This window comes from Pinus tabuliformis, chromosome 8, assembly GCF_031772625.1.
Source record: "Pinus tabuliformis cultivar Carrire ecotype Pingquan chromosome 8, CPIR1, whole genome shotgun sequence".
In the NCBI taxonomy this organism is placed as follows: Eukaryota; Viridiplantae; Streptophyta; class Pinopsida; order Pinales; family Pinaceae; genus Pinus; species Pinus tabuliformis.
In genome coordinates, this window is record NC_142294.1 from 348708092 (window position 1) to 348726554 (window position 18463).

Below are 18463 nucleotides of genomic sequence, written 5' to 3' on the forward strand. Positions count from 1 at the left end.
TGACCATAGAGAAGAGGCTTTGGTTCTTCTCCGTGAATTGCAAAGGTTAGGTATGATTCCAAATCAGATCACATTTGCCAGTGTGCTTAGGGCATGTGCCCGCTTAACAACTCTAGAACAAGGCAAGCAGGTTTTTGTTCATATCATCAAAATTGTGGTCGAGGCAGATGTCTATGTAGGGAGTTCCCTGGTAGACATGTATTCTAAATGTGGGTGCTTGGAGGACGCACGAAAAGTGTTTGATCAAGTTCCAGAGTGAAATACAGTCTCGTGGAATGCAATGCTTTCAGGGTATGCTCAGCATGGACTTGGCAAGGAGGCTCTTACCCTTTTTGAACAAATGCAACAATCTGGAATTATGCCAAACGATGTCACTTTCATTGGTGTTCTTAGTGCATGTAGCCATGCAGGCCTAGTGGATGAAGGTCATCATTACTTCGATGTTATGTTTCAAGATCATGGTGTCATGCAAAAATTGAAGCATTATACCTGCATGGTTGACATTCTTTGTCGTGCTGGAAAACTTGAAGAAGTTGTACAATTCATCAATGATGATGCATTGGTGTGGAATATAGTGCTTGGTGCCAGCAAAGTTCATGCAAATGCAGATATAGGAAAATTGTCAGCATACTATCTTCTTGAGTTGGAACCAGAAAATTCTTCAGCGTATGTACTCCTCTCAAACATTTATGCAACTTCTTCAAAGTGGAAGGATGTAGCACGTGTGAGAAAATTGATGAAAGGAAAAAGCATGATAAAGGATCCTGGGTGCAGTTGGATTCAGGTGAAGGATAAAGTACATTTATTTGTCACTGATGATAGATCTCATTCACAGACTGATAAGATCTATGCAAAGTTGGAGGAACTAGCTAGGCAGTTGAGAAGTTTAGGTTATGTGACTGACACAATTTTTGTGCTGCATGATGTGTCTGAGGAACAGAGAGAAAATGCCCTACGTTACCACCGTGAGAAGCTGGAAATTTCTTTTGGTCTTATCAGCACAATACCTGAGATGCCTCTTAGAATTATGAAGAATCTTCGAGTATGTGGAGATTGCCACACTGCTACCAAGTTAATCTCTAAAATAGTTGGGCGAGAAATCATTGTGAGGGATGCCAATCGTTTCCATCATTTCCAAAATGGACTGTGCTCTTGTGGGGACTTTTGGTGACTATTTAATAATAACCAACTAACATAGGATTCCAAAGTAGTTACCAAATGGGAACACCTACTAACTACAATCACAACAAGTTCTTAATGGAGGATTAGGGTATAGTATTATTATTACTGACTGTAATGTGATGGCCTTAGCCTCATTCAGTTGGGTAAGGGACTTGCAGGACTATCATCGTGGAAACATGTTTCACGGTGGGCACTAAGGATATTTGGAAAAAAAAATAAGTGCAGTTAATGAGCCTTTCCCCTTTTAAATATTGATTAATCTTTGGGTAACCAAATTCACATGGATTAGTTCTACCTTGGGTGTCCGTATTTTATTGGGAGACTACACAATAATGACAAGGGAACTTTCTAATACAGCTTCAGAACTTGTAACAAAGCATCAACCAGTCAAGGGATGAGTCATTTCCTTCTCTACAACAATGTATTACATCTACTTATGCTTGGAACATCAACCAACCATGGCCTCCTACCTATTTCATCAACTAGAAAAAGAACAAACATAGCAACTCAATCTCTTAATGGAAAACATTGACCAGTTAAAGCTAGAAACCTTCTCACTAATAATAGTAGAAGAAACTTTATAGTTGATTCCAGATTTTCATGATCCAAACTTCACAGAAAACAAACAAAGATCGTAGACAACATGCCAAGAACCCACTTTCTAGAGATAGAAGATGTTAGCTAAAGAATCTTACATTTTCAATCGCAGCAAGATAAACTAAAAAATGGTTAAGGAGGCAGATGAAAAAGATAATACCACCCATTACTTTTTAGTCTAGTTTGCTGAGGCATTAAAAGGTGGTTATTCTCTCCTTGGTAAGATCATAGTAAGATATGTTTTTTTTTTGTTTTATTCCAAGGAAAATCTTACAGGATTCCCCCTCTTCCCTGGAATATCTGGATGGAGGGCAGTTCAACCACCAACCATAATAGCCACTAGCAACCACAGTGGACTCAACCAGAATTGAACTATTGACCTACAACCTCTCTGTCAGCAAAATGCCTTAAGCAAATAGTTCAACTTCAACTGACAAAGTTAACCCCTTGGGACATAGTAAGATATATTTTTACTTGTATATATAGAGAATTCAATGTTTGAGTTTATCGTCTTTTTGAATAAGATTTATCTTTGCAAGAGGGGGTCTTTATAAACAAGAATTCGGGAGGAAAACTCTTTTTAGACTATGTTTGGCCTTAAATATTGATTTCTGGAAATAGTACTGAATGCCAGTAGTTATGACAAATTAAATGTGTTGAGGATTTGGAAGGTTGAAACTATGGCTTCAAATGGCATTTTCTGTTTGTATATTTTTATGTTTTATCTAGGAAAGTGTGTCTGAGTCTTTTAAATACATGGGCAGTGATGAGATGTTGCACGAAATGAAGGTTTCAAGTTTACTCCAAATTTCAGTTCGATATTGGCGCTCGCTGATTCCATTGTTGTCATTTGTACCTAGAAGCTATTCTTTCAAATACTCAATTGCATCTCCTAGAATAGAGGCTCGATCCATCTTGTTGATCTTAGGAATGACAGACCGAAGCATGTAAAGCCTACCATTGAGCTTCTCTCGGTGCCTTCATTCGGCCATTAGATTCTTAGCAGGAAAGCCCTTCTTCTTGCCCTTATCTCCACTGCCATTACTATTGTTATTAACAGCAGCAGCATTCCCAGTGCCTCCTACAGAGGCCAAGCCATCTTCCCCAATCTGGTCGACCTTATAACTACTATTATTGTTACCGCCAACATCATCTGAATCATATTGAAGCCCAGACCCATCATTTCTTTCATCCACATCCTCCTCTTCTTTCTTATCAGCACCCACCGACATCAACTTCCTCTTCCCTTACACATTGCTATTGCTATTTCCATTGGGGCTCTCTTCATCGAGCATTTCAATGCAAGGGGTCGTTGCACTTGGGCTAAGTGAAGTATTCCTGAGAGTAGTCCGCTTTTGAAACAAAGTAGGCGAAGCACCCACTAGGGTGCAAATCTCAAGGGGTATAAGCATCATCAAAATGCTAAAATTTAATGGCGCAGGGAGTCGAGGGCTAACAAGGCTACTCAAACCCAGAATATTGCTTAGATTATTATTGCTATTGTTGGTGCTGTGATTATTGCTAGCAAGCAATTCAGTGTCTGAGAGATTCAAGTTTCTCATGAGCATCATTCTAGGGCTCAGATTGGAGGTAACACTACCACCCATCTAGCTGTGTGGGTTGTTGAGATTAGGCATCGGGGTAGCAGCATTCATTCAGGGACTCAAACCCACAAAGCTGGGACTTAGCTACCTAAAAATTCCTCCCGACAGCCTCCCATACAAGTAGCTATTGCTGCTACTGTTGCTACTAGCATTGTTGCTACTCACCAACCCCTCGCAGGCTAACTCCTGGAAGGGACTCGAACCCGCAACGTCCGGGAGCTGGGGAGCATGGTGATGATGAAGATGATGTTGATGATGGTGGCTCCCCCCAGCTAGAAAAGACTGGACCTGCGAAGGGTCTAGGCTGAAAATCGAAGTGGGCGACGATGAACAAGAATTCATGGCGTGCTGTAACAGCATATTGGGAGGCTCGGGATTCGGATTGACTAGAGATGAATAGCATCAAAAATCCTTCATATCTATATTGAAACAGGGGCCCTCAGGATGGCTGTTAGAATTTATTCATACTGGCAGTAGTTATATCGTTATTGTTAGTATTGCTGTGAGAAGTAAACCATTCTTCCGCATCCAGCATTGCCTTGAACGTTGGAAAATTCAAATTCTCATCGTTGTTGCAGTGGAGGTCTGTGGCATCTTCCAGACCCCACATGCCACCATTCACATTCATTCTCGACAACATTTTTATCCCCAATCAATCCTCAATGCTGTCAATCTATATCTATATATATAACTCACTAGTGTTCTATATATCGATTAATTATGGCGACAACTACCATATATGATTTAGCTTTTATATGCAAGAACCGATTAGTATGAAGCTTTTGGATGCATATTCCAGTGAAATCTAATGACTCTCAGCCATTTCTAGTCCCTAGGATTCGATCCTGTGCCATCTAAAGAGCTGGAAAGCCTGTTTCTTCTACTCAGAACTCGCTCGGCTCAATCTGTATATGAGGGAATATTGGCCTCGATACAACTAGCAGGAAAAACAGAATAAGAGGATAGGGAATAGCCATGCTACCCATGGTTTCTGACACCGAAGAGACAATAGTGAAGTCCTCATTTCCTGGCTCTATAAGAGCACCATTTCCTGGAGACACCTTTTGGGCCTCTGAATCCAACCATCCTCTTTCGGTCTTCAAGACAAACCTGTAGCAGGCATTGGGTCTGTAACTTCCAGAAATGCCAATATCAGTTACGGAATTTCTTAAGCTAAAATGTTGTATCAAGTTATCAACAATTGCTATGAACATACTTACATGGTGAGAGATCGGTAGTATTAATGTATGACTCATTTAAAATGTTATACTAAAGTAGTTGGTCGAGCTCAACATAGACTTCACATAGTTTAATGGATTGTGTGTAAGCATGGGGCTCAAATGTATATGCAAGGTTGTCATTAATGGGAAGTATAAATTGTGGCTTTAGTGGGCTTGGGTCCAGATTTTGAACCAAAGCTCTAATACCATGTGTAACAGCCCTATCCTAGGGTCTCTTAACAGAGCTATTTCTCTAGAATTTAGATGCAATAAGAGGCAATAATTTACTTTCTTACAAGACTTTTAAACAATGAAAAATTTACCATTTACATTCCAATCATTATAACTTATAGTGAACATTTCGTTTTAATAAATTTACATGAGTAATCTATAGAGGAATACCTGTACCGGTGGCTGGTGGAGATGTCGTTGAGCTACTACTCCTGCTGAATGCTCCTCTTGACTAACCCAACTAGATTTACCTCCCAGCTAACTAGGAAATAATTCCTAGACCAAGAAATCTTCACAGGTTCCCCAGCCCTCCGAGCCCAAGTCCAACCAGATGTAGTGTGTGTGTCCAAGATGAATGATCCAACCAAGATGAACAATATTTCCCTCCTCTCAACAACCCAAGAAACCTCCACAAGTTCCTAAGGTCTCCAAAAATCACAACAAATCCTAAAATCACCACCAACCCCAAAATCATAAGCAAGACCCAACCTCCCCTTTTCTCCCTTCCCCCTTCCCTTTTTATACCCTCCCTCTCTTCTCCATCTCAACCACCTCTCATTAATGTCATTAACTTCTCATCCATCCTTACAGTTGACTTCTCTTCTCCCAAGTAAAGCTGGGAGTACATTTGGAAATGTGACATGAATATAAAATTGGGAAATTAATGGGAGAGGACCATGTCTTCTCCCAAGTAAATCTGAAAGTACATTTGGGAATGTGAGATATATATATATATATATATATATATATATATATATATATGGAGAGGACTATGTCTTCTCCCAAGTAAATGTGAGGGTACATTGGGGAATGTGAGGGTACATTGGAATTTGAGATGAATATATATATATATATATATATATATATATATATATATATATATATATATATATATATTGATAATTAATTGGAGAGGACCATGTCTTCTTCCTAGTAAATGTGAGGGTACATTGGGGAATGTGAGATGAATATATATATATTATTTGAAATAATGGAAGGAGACCATATCCTACCTAAGATTCAATTTGAGAAGGTAAGTTGGGAATTTGAATAATAGAAATCATGAATTTTATATTAAACCAATATTTCTCAATATTTTCAGATAATGTAAACATTAATAAAATTTGCAAGGTAAGATTTAAGTGGGGCATTACACAAGGGAACTGATGGGCATCTAAATTAGACATAAATTCAGGCCCATGCCCCTAAATTAAACATAAATTAAGGATTATGATCATCCTTCAGCACATTAAACCTCTCTTTTTGCATTAGATAATGTATTTTCAACTTTAATATATTCATTAGGAAGGTTTATGAATAATGCATATTTGTGCCAAATATTATTTATTTTTGTGGAATATTATGAGAATATTGGGTAGATTATGAAGATTTGGAGGAGATAATTTAGGTACTTTTTCCCTACTATAGGAGGATCAATATTAAATAATAAATCAACAAGCTATTATGGAATTATGGCACAGATTGTGGAACTCCAATGATTGAGAAAATCTAGGAATGTGTTCCCTGCCATTTAATGTAGATTCCTAATATTGGAAACCAGATCCACTAATCAAGGGATTTTGATGGGGAAAGCTTCCTCCATTCATGGGGGATGATTCCTAATCATTTTTTATAAGTACCAAGTCTAATTTTCCTTGGGGGGGGATTTTTATTAGTCTTCTTGTGGATGGAACTCGTATTTTTGCATCTTCATTGTATTTTCTTGCAGGGATGTAATTGTATTGATGAAAATTATGAAGATTGGTGTCATGTTCAGCTTCTAGATCTTGTTCTCCTCCATAGGTCTCTAAGTTTTCTTGGGATTTTCCATCCTAGGAGACTGAGATCCCTTTTGTATCATTTTCTTTTCGTCTTCTCACTTCTTATTCACATGCATCTCTTGTTCTTATTTCTTTCCATTTCTACATTTGGTATTAATAATTTCTTGCTGTAGGATTGTGTTAAATGGTTGATGTAAGTTCTTTTGTAGGATCACAAACATAATTTCATCCTTGGAAAAGCTTTGGAAGGTCATAGTAATTATTGAGCTACTTGGATTAGCTTTCTTATTCCCAAATCTAGATTTATGGAACTCCTTTTCAACAAAGAATAGTAAAATTCTGCTGTTTTTTAGAGCATGCTAATGAGCTTCAATTGAGTTGGTTCCATTTTCATTAGATAAAAAAAAAAAAAAAAAAAAATTAAAAAAAAAAAAAAACATTCTATTTAATAAAAAGAATTACCCCATTGCATTTGCATTTTATTAGGTTAGGAATTTGATAGATTTACTAGCTCACTAGTTCACGAAATTCTAGATTTTAGACTAGTAATTTTCTGCAATTTTTTAGAGCATGCTAACGAGCTTCGATCAAGTTGATTCCAACTAAATTAGATAAAAAAAAAACATTCTAATTAATAAAAAAAATTACCCCATTTCATTTTCACTTTATTAGGTTAGGAATTTGATAGATTTACTAGCTCACTAGTTCTCGAATTTCTGATTTTTTTTAGTAATTTAATAAATATTTCCCATGTATAGATGAATTTGAGGATAGACATAGAGAATAATGTGTGTTGTAGGAGCTTCTACATTGCAGGGAGACCTCATCTTATTTGTCTCATCCAAGCCTCATCCACCCATGTCGCAAAAATCCACTAAAGTCTCAATCCAAATTCTTGTTTTATGAGCAAAAATTGACATTCCCATTGAGCAAATCTACCCATCTTGAATCCCTCACTTGAGTTCTGGGTAGTTTCCACCACCTCCCTACCTTATTATTCCATTATCAACCTTTCCCAAGCTCCATTCCACCTTCTAGACCACTTCCTAAGCTTTCATCTTGCTTTTTGTAATAAAACAGGGGATCTTGTAGACATCCTGTAGGAAAACTTGTAGTGGCTTGTTTTGAGCCCGAATTGAGAAAAATCATCACTAGAAGCTAGGATTAGGGCCCTACTTTCCCTCCAAGCCATATGAACCATTGTACTCATTTTCCTCCACACCTATCTCCCTTGCCAAAGGATTGAGCAAGATTACCATTTACATTTTTCAAGGAAAAAGATAAAAAGGAAAAAATTATTTTATATTTATTCATGCACACAACAATTACCACTCTCTAGATCAGATTCCATGCTCAGTTAGTTTAAATCATCACATGTGATAAATAGGGTTAATTTAGGTTTCTTCTACATTTAGTTCATGATCTTTATGCAATTAGAATATGTTTCTTTCCTTGTACATTATTTCTTGCAATAGATTAGGGTTTCCATTTCAGTTCATTTTCTGAAATTAGTTTAGGGTTTGATTTTGGTACATGCACTCAATTACATCACAACAGAAAAGGAAGGACACATTGTATGCTTCACATATAGTGTCGATACCTCTTAAGTTTGTATGAACCACAAGTTCATAATTAAAAGTCGATAACCTTGGGAGTTGCAGCATTCTTGCTGCAATACCGAGGCTCATCACTTTTTGGCATCATTGCTAGGGAGGTGTTAAAGTACGCATTGTTTTATTCCCTAGTTGATTCATTTCTTTTTACTAATTTTGCAAAAAACAAAAAATAATTGCATTAGGCATATTTCATTTCAAAAATAGAAAAGTGTGTTGGAAATAATACTGAGAGGGGGGGTTGAATCAGTATTATCAAATCAATAAAACTTTTTCATTTCCATACTTAGATACATATACGCTACTTCAATTAATGGAACCTGCGTGTTTACGCAACTGTGTCTAATGCAGCTAGCGTATATCCAGAATACTTATGATTCAGTTAATACATTAACTGATGATCTTTAGTTAGTGCATCAGAACATCATTAACCATATGAACAGTAAGCAGGTGCAGTAAAACAGAACAGATCATCACACACAAGAAGCACACATGAACACCATGATATAAGGTGGAAACCCAATGTGGGTGAAAACCACTTGCTGCAAGTCATCTCTATCTTTCTTTAATAAGAAACTTCATTTTACAATATTTCTGTACTGGTGCAGTCTTATACCAGTACACAGGCTTCTACCTGCAGAAGGCTACAACCTTCTCTCGTTCTCCAGACTCTCCTGGATGGGAGCTACAACCCCCTTAGCTCTTGTACTACCTGATCCATTTACTAGTACGTAGGTTCCTACCTACTGAATGCTCCAACCTTCACTTGTTCTCAAGCTGCTACTAGAAGGGAGCTACCACCCCCTTTGCTCTTGTACTACCTGATGTACTAGTACGTATGTGCCGGCCTACAATCTCCTTTCATCCTCTAGGGACCACATTTCATACATTTTCAGACTGGATACTCCTGAAGCACATCACTATAATCTGAAGGCCACATTTCATCAAATTTTCATATTGGACCCATAAATATCAATGAAGCACAAAACAATCAATACTAGCATCATCAATTTCTGAATCACTGAAACACTGAAACACTGTCAACAACATAGTCACTAGAACATAGAGTAGAACACTGAACTCAGCAACAATACTCAAAACCAACTGTATCATCAAAATCATGCATCATAGTGCATACGCTACTTGGAAGTGCTAAACCAGCATGCATACGCAACTTCACCAAGGTGAACCAACGTATATGTCATCAATTACTTACTTATAACTTGATGCACTTCCAGACTTCAGACATATTTAGATTATTACATATACAAGGATAATATGTGTGTTAGCACCCAGATCTAGTCCATCGGATCACATAAATATGAGTCATTATGATCCTGATCCAATATTAGTTCTCATCCATCAATACTGAAGCTAAACACAATCAACCAAACATGATATGCAGAATACTGACACCATTAAACTGTCATCAGAACTCATCAACAACCAGAACCACCTGTAACTTCAAACATCATAGCTCAAATGGTATACACTACTACAATGAACCAAACCCACGTACATACACTTTTACACCAAATCCAACCCCTGTACAGATCTATAAATATTCAATCATGACTTGCAGCGATTTCAAACTTAAGTTATACCCAGTTCAAATCATTACATGCATCAGTATACAGATCTATAATAGACATAATCAATCATATAGAGATAGTTCATTTCAAACCATTTGATTCCGATCAATCCTTAGATCTTGTTCTCCATCAACCGGTGAGATCCCTCCTTAGCTCAGAGCAATGCATGAAAAACCCATTTCCTGCATACTAGATCTCATCCTTCATCAGATATTCAAGACTTCTTCGATGCGCTTGCCTAATGATCTTCTTCTCCTTTTATAGTCTTAGGCCTTGCTCAATACCATGGTCCAAAACAATAACAAACCAATACCATGGACCCAATACTTGGTATCAACACATCTGACGAGATACTATGGTCCAAAACCATAGGTTCAAATACTGAGGACTAACTACCACGGACCAAAAGTAAGTTCTCCAACATATACGCGCTTTTCCTTGCATGAAAGTGCATGTATACACATACGCACCTTGGAAACGTCTAACCCGCGTGTATACGCGGCTCGGTCACGATGAACCTGCATACATATATTTTCGCTTCATTCTTGTAGTTTGATCATCAATTCCTTGCTGTTGACCTGCTGCACTATGATCTATCATCTGTGTGATTTTCCATCAAGGACAACACTTGTCTCATAATGCCAACAATCTCCCCCTTTGGACTTGATGGTAAAGTTAACTTGTCACACTTAGAACAATCATCTGATTCCTTTGAGCTATCTTGCATTTGATATCTCAGTGCGTGTATAAGCATACGTGCCTTGGAAACGTCTAACCCACGTGTATATGCGGCTCGGTCACGATGAACCTACATATATATATTTTCTCTTCATTCTTTTAGTTTGATCATCAATTCCTTGCTGCTAACCTGCTGCACTATGATCTGTCATCTGTGTGATTTGCCATCAAGGACAAAACTTGTCTCATAATGCCAACAATCTCCCCCTTTGGACTTGATGGCAAAGTTAACTTGTCACACTTAGAACTATCATCTGATTCCTTTGAGCTATCCTACATTTGATATCTCTTTTGTAGATTCATCTAGTTATATGTAAGTGAGATGTTCTTCTACGAGAGGGTTGCCATCAAGTACAACACATGCATCATAATGCCAACAATCTCCCCCTTTGTACTTGATGGAAACAACACCAAATCACTCTCCCCCTTTGACATCAAGGGCAAAGGGCAAACCAAGATATTCTCTTTCCTGGATAAACATTCCGCTATCCATACTCCCCCTGAGTACCTACTAAGATCTCTGAATGAGCTCCCCCTTTGTATATGCCAAGGTGTACCAATCTGACCATGCTCCCTCTGAAGTACATGCTGAAGTTTCTGCTCTACTGAAGTGTGTCGTTCATGCTCCCCTTGACTATAAGCAAGGTTTGCAAAAAGATGTTCTCCAAGAAGAATATGACTCTCTACATCATAAGTGACCTTCCTAGCACCAAAGACTCATACATACATCCATATCCCAACCAAGTGGGGATATACCAAAGGTTTACACATGATAATACAAGAGTATAACATCATTCATCCCAGGCATAGTGGGGAAACCAACATAGGTCGTTACATGACCTTGATACATGACTGAAATATTTCATCATCCTTCTTATGCATAGAGGGGTTACAAATTACATCATGTGACCAGAAGAGATTTCATCAAATGACTACAATAGATAGAGACACACTATTACATCATGAGTCTTGATATGACCTTTACATGAGACCAAACATCTAAATAAGACCATGATAGTCATTAGCACCTATCATACATAATGTATGATCTGCTCCATAAGCATATTTCAACAACATCTAGACCAGCAATCATGTTCTCCCTCTGTACCTGTTCCATCTGGGCCAGATGGTTTCTGTCAGGCCCATATCAGACTTTGAGTTTGGCCCACTGATTTCCTTCAAATTGACATATACGCGACTGTATCCACAGAAACAGGCATATATACGCAGATACTCCTTATGAAACTCGCGTACAACCATTTCCAGATCAGCAACCTGTAAATGTCCTATGACAGGGTATGTCTACATATAGATATCAACTCATCTTCATAAAATCATTCACCTTATATCATATGTGTAAAACACCATAGCCATCTTAACAACAAGATCATCCATGTATCATCACTTGGGAATATCTGCATCAATCAAAATATGTAAGTATCAACCTATCAACATGTAGGTAAGAACTCATCATCATCATGTCTCCAATAATGCAACTTAGAGTAATCATTCATGTATCCAGCACTATGTATCTTGAGCTTAAGATCTTTTGTCAATATCATCAACATCAACAATCCTTATCCACATAAGCACCAAGAACTATAGGAATCCTGCATCATAATTGTAATAGATGATCTTTATGCACATGACGACAGTAGCATATGAGAGACTCATCATCAAGTAATGAAGTTGTGTATTCAAGCTTTGTACTTTTCCTTATCCTTATGAAGATCACGATGTAAGTATCATATACGCACCATTTGAGAATCAATCCATAAATATGATCTGAACATCAACTATGTAACCCCAAGAATCATATGAGATTTTATCATGGACAACTCATAGCAAGATATATCATTTAGCCATATAAGCATCATCACCAAGGACTATTAACCATAATGCCAACAATGCATTATTAAAGGCATATGCTCCCCCTCAACCTGTGCCCTCTGTTAGATCTGATCATGCATATATCAGCAATAAGCATCAAGACATCATCATCATCAAGTTAGGATCAAAACACTTCTAAACATCTTACAAGTATCAAAACATTTCCACACATCCTCAGCAGACTGTAACTATTAACCAATAGAGCAAATAATGGACTGAATCATATCAGCCCTTTTTCTGAGCCTGTCCCTACTGCTTTTTCCTCAGACTGACATATACATGACTTTGCAGTGTGTAACTCGCGTATATACGCGACTTCCCTTTAAGAAACTTGCATATGAGATTCAGGACACTGAAGTTTTACACTTTCAGCTCCCTCTGAGTCTATTATGTCTGTGCTATGCTGTGTCTGATTATATTGTGTTGTGCCACATCTTTCTGACTGTACTTCCTTCTTCTTCCATATCTTCAAGTGTGATGATGTTTTCTTCTTTTGGTATGGTGCCCGTACTTTGTTTCTGCATTCCTTTGCTGTATGTCCAAGCTTGTTGCATGCATAACATCTTACATGTTTCATATTCCTTCTGTAGCAATCAGTAACTTTGTGACCAAACATATTGCAAGCAAAGAAATATCCATTAAAGTACCTGGAATGTGATGATCTTTCTGTGTGATGATCTTGAACCATTCTTCTTCTACATCTAGCTGCAACATGTCCAAGATTATGACATTCATAACATTCAATATTATTCATCTGACTAAATGGGAGACTATTACTTCCATAGTTAGGAGTGAAAGATTTTCTTTGAAGAATCTCTTTCCTTGATTATTGATGGGGTTGACCTCTCATCTCTCTCATCTCCTTGTTGATCATTTTAGATTTCTCATTAGAGTTCCTTGCCTCACCTTGTGAACTAGATTCACCTTCAATAGATTCATGAAAACCAAGGCCAGTCTTGATAGCAGGAGACCTTTGACTACTAAGAATATCATCCAAGGCTTTAGTACTATCTTGAAATCACAACAGTTTAGCCTTTTCTTCTAATTTACCTTTTAAGATATTTACCTCAATCTGAAGTTTTTCTTCCTTTTCCAGACATTGGTTCTTCAAAATTTCTTCAGACTTTCTTCCTTCTTCCATTTGTTGCCTTAGTTTGAGAATCTCCTTTTCTTGTTCTTCATTCAGATCCTACTGCATTTGACGAATTCTGAAGGCACATTCCAGCTGAGATTTTAAGCTGATAACTTCATTTTCCTGTTTTTCAATAGCTTGGAGTAGATCTGTATTCTACTTCTTTGATTCTTCAAGATCTTCTTTTAGTGAGAGGATCGTAGCTTCAAGCCTTTCATAATAACTGGATCTGTCTCTAAGTTTCTTGATTATTGTGCTCTTTTTATTCACTTCATTTCTTAGTGATGTTACTTTGTCCTGCAACTTTTGATATTTGTCTTTGAATAACTTCCTTACCTTGCTTCCTTCCTCTTGTTGAGCCTTTAGTCTGGTAGCTACTTCTTTGAAGGCACCATCCTTTATGTTCAATAGATCTTCTTGATCTCTAATTTTGTCCGTCAGCCTTTTAAATTCTGCCTCTATTTGATATCCTTCTTGCTCACCCATAAGAGCACATTCAGTTGTTTCGTTATCACTTACATCACCTTCAAATGGAAAGATAGCTGGAACATCAGAGGATAACAAATTCATACCTGATAGTTCATCTTCATTCTGAAATGATTCTGAATCTGATTCTGAATCTGAAGTGCTTCTTCCACATATTCCCCAATCAATACACCCACTGTCATAGTTCTTCTGAGATGCCTTCTTCTTCTTAGGTGCTTTCTTCTTAAGCTTCTTTCCCATAGTTCCACAGATCTCCTTCAAGCAATCAAGCTTCTACCAAAGGACCTGCTCTGATACCAATTGTTGGAAATAATACTGAGAGGGGGGGTGAATCAGTATTATCAAATCAATAAAACTTTTTCATTTCCATACTTAGATACATATACGCTACTTCAATTAATGGAACCACGTGTATACTCAACTGTGTCTAATGCAACTAGCATATATCTAGAATACTTATGATTCAGTTAATACATTAACTATTGATCTTTAGTTAGTGCATCAGAACTTCATTAACCATATGAACAGTAAGCAGGTGCAGTAAAAAAGAACAGATCATCACACACATGAACACCATGATATAAGGTGGAAACCCAGTGTGGGTGAAAACCACCTGTTGCAAGTCATCTCTATTTTTCTTTAATAAGAAACTTCATTTTACAATATTTTTGTACTGGTGCAGTCTTATACCAGTACACAGGCTTCTACCTACAGAAGGCTACAACCTTCTCTCGTTCTCCAGACTCTCCTGGATGGGAGCTACAACCCCCTTAGCTCTTGTACTAGCTGATCCATTTACTAGTACGTAGGTGCCTGCCTACTGAATGCTCCAATCTTCACTTGTTCTCAAGCTGCTACTAGAAGGGAGCTACCACCCCCTTTGCTCATGTACTAGCTGATGTACTAGTACGTAGGTGCCGGCCTACAATCTCCTTTCATCCTCCAGGTACCACATTTCATACATTTTCAAACTGGATACTCCTGAAGCACATCACTATAATCTGAAGGCCACGTTTCATCAAATTTTCATATTGGACCCATAAATATCAATGAAGCACAAAACAATCAATACTAGCATCATCAATTTCTGAATCACTGAAACACTGAAACCCTGTCAACAACACAGTCACCAGAACACAAAGCAGAACACTGAACTCTACAACAATACTCAAAACCAACTGTATCATCAAAATCATGCATCAGAGTGCCTATGCTACTTGGAAGTGCTAAACCAGCGTGCATACGCAACTTCACCAAGGTGAACTAGCATATATGTCATCAATTACTTACTTATAACTTAATGCACTTCCAGACTTCAGACATATTTAGATTATTACATATACAAGGATAATATGTGTGTTAACACCCAGATCTAGTCCATCAAATCACATAAATATGAGTCATTATGATCCTGATCCAATATTAGTTCTCATCCATCAATACTGAAGCTAAACACAATCAACCAAACAGGATATGCAGAATACTGACACCATTAAACTGTCATCAGAACTCATCAACAACCAGAACCACCTGTAACTTCAAACATCATAGCTCAAATGGTATACACTACTACAATGAACCAAACCCGCGTACATACGCGCTTACACCAAAGCCAACCCGCGTACAGATCTATAAATATTCAATCATGACTTGCAGCGATTTCAAACTTAAGTTATACCCAGTTCAGATCATTACATGCATCAGTATACAGATCTAGAATAAACATAATCAATCATATAGAGATAGTTCATTTAAAACCCATTTGATCCTGATCTATCCTTAGATCTTGTTCTCCATCAACCAGTGAGATCCCTCCTTAGCTCAGAGCAATGCATCAAAAACCCATTTCCTGCATACTGGATCTCATCCTTCATCAGATATTCAAGACTTTTTCGATGCGCTTACCTAATGATCTTCTTCTCCTTTTATAGTCTTAGGCCTTGCTCAATACCATGGTCCAAAACCATAACAAACCAATACCATGGACCCAATACTTGGGATCAACACATCTGACGAGATACTATGATCCAAAACCATAGGTTCAAATACCGAGGACTAACTACCACAGACCAAAAGTAAGTTCTCCAACATATACGCGCGTTTCCTTGCATGAAAGTGCATGTATACGCATACGCGCCTTGGAAACGTCTAACCCGCATGTATACGCGGCTTGGTCACAATGAACCTTCGTACATATATTTTCTCTTCATTCTTGTAGTCTGATCATCAATTCCTTGCTGCTGACCTGTTGCACTATGATCTGTCATCTATGTGATTTGCCATCAAGGACAACACTTGTCTCATAATGCCAACAATCTCCCCCTTTGGACTTGATGGCAAAGTTAACTTGTCACACTTAGAACTAGCATCCGATTCCTTTGAGCTGTCCTACATTTGATATCTCAGTGCGTGTATACGCATACGCACCTTGGAAACGTCTAACCCGCGTGTATACGTGGCTCGGTCACGATGAACCTGCGTATATATATTTTCTCTTCATTCTTGTAGTCTGATCATCAATTCCTTGTTGCTGACCTACTGCACTATGATCTGTCATCTGTGTGATTTGCCATCAAGGACAACACTTGTCTCATAATGCCAACAATCTCCCCCTTTGGACTTGATGGCAAAGTTAACTTGTCACACTTAGAACTATCATCTGATTCCTTTGAGCTGTCCTGCATTTGATATCTCTTCTGTAGATTCATCTAGTTATATGTAAGTGAGATGTTCTTCTACGAGAGGGTTTCCATCAAGTAAAACACATGCATCATAATGCCAACAAAGTGCATTGCATTAGTGTTTCCATTCAATCATAAAAACAAAAAATCTCCAACACCAACCCACCCCCCCATTTGATCACGTGGTGCAGTAAGATCCACATCACCATTCACTTTTGCAAGTAGAAGAAATGGATGGAGATGATGACAATGAGTAAGATCCTCGCGGATTTCCCATTCAAGATACTAATGGTAGTGTGCACATGAAGAACATCCCTCCATCTTTTCTTCCAAAATTTCATGGTCTAACGTCAAATGATCCATAAAAATTTCTCTTTGAATTTGAAATCCTTTGTGGATCTTATGGTTACTTATTGAATACTCAAAAGATGAGATTTCTTTCAGCAACATTGAAGGATAGAGATCTTAAATGGTTCATAAGTTTAGGGACTAATTCAGTAATATCATGGAATGATATGCAAAAGATATTCCTAGAAAAATATAAATATCATGATATTAAAGAAGAAATGTTTAGAAAGAATCAAAGAGAAGATGAGAGTCTAGAGGATCTAATAGAGAGGTTCATGTATAATATTAAGAGGGAAAACTACATGATTTAGGATCCGCCACACTAGAAACCCTCTTACTTAGAACAATTAGGGATTAATGGATTGATATTCTTGATCTCATGAGTAGAGGTGATGCATACCAATTATCATTTGAAGAAATTTGTGAAACATGAAAACACATATCAAGAGGAAGGGAAAGAGTAAGTAAATCAGCATCAAGATCGGTAAGTCAAGCTAAACTTGGAAATTTGTTTGATAACTTTAAAACAGAAATTTTTAGCAATCTAAGTGAACAAGTAGAAATGTTAAGAATGCAAGATGAAGAAAAATAATATGTTGATATTTGTGTTATCCATGCATAATTCCATGATGTTAAACATTGTCCATCATTACAAAGGCTGGAGGAAGTTCACCAAGAGGACAATGGAGCAAGTCAATTTCCAATGCAGCTATGTTATGTAGCTCCAAGAGGGCCATGGCATCCTATTCAACCTGATATGATACAAGAGCCTAATTCACAATTTCAAGCTTATGCACATCCATCTCAAAATAATTGGAGCACACCCTTTCCTTTTCTACATTAGCCATATCAACCCCAAAACCAATCTTGGGAACAAGGTTGGAAAGGAAGTTATGGGATCCATCCACAATATCCTCAATATTTTCCTCAATATCCTCCAAACCCAACTCCATGTTATCCCTACCATTCATCTCCACCATAACCACAACCCCAACCACATCCATCTCAAATATACACTCCCACTCAACTACCTGTACCACCATTTCCAAACCCACACATTGAAGTATCTCAACCCACTTACAATGCTCAGGTACAACACTTCCAAAAATCTCCTATTAAGATCAATGGTATTCACCATAGCTCAAGAAGAGTATTGCAAAAAATAGATTATCTAGATATCATTGAAGGTGTTAGAGTCGGTATTTTCATCCCTCCGTCAGAGATCAAATCCTCTTGTCGCATTTCATGTTAGGTGTCCCACCCAGTCATTTGCATTCCATTAGGCACATGGATCATCTTACAGTAGTGGCATTCCTACAGTTTCCCTCATGTCATTTACCTGCTGGTTCATGTCTGTTCATTAAAAAG

At 37.7% G+C, this 18463-nt stretch overlaps 2 pseudogenes; one reads left to right on the top strand and one right to left on the bottom strand.

The window, feature by feature from the left end:
- The first annotated feature begins 280 nt into the window (after positions 1-280).
- On the top strand, positions 281-1171 carry LOC149235568 (pentatricopeptide repeat-containing protein At3g49170, chloroplastic pseudogene; annotated as a pseudogene).
- A 1471-nt stretch (positions 1172-2642) lies between these two features.
- On the bottom strand, positions 2643-4079 carry LOC149235569 (transcription factor ICE1-like; annotated as a pseudogene).
- Between the last annotated feature and the right edge of the window lie 14384 nt (positions 4080-18463).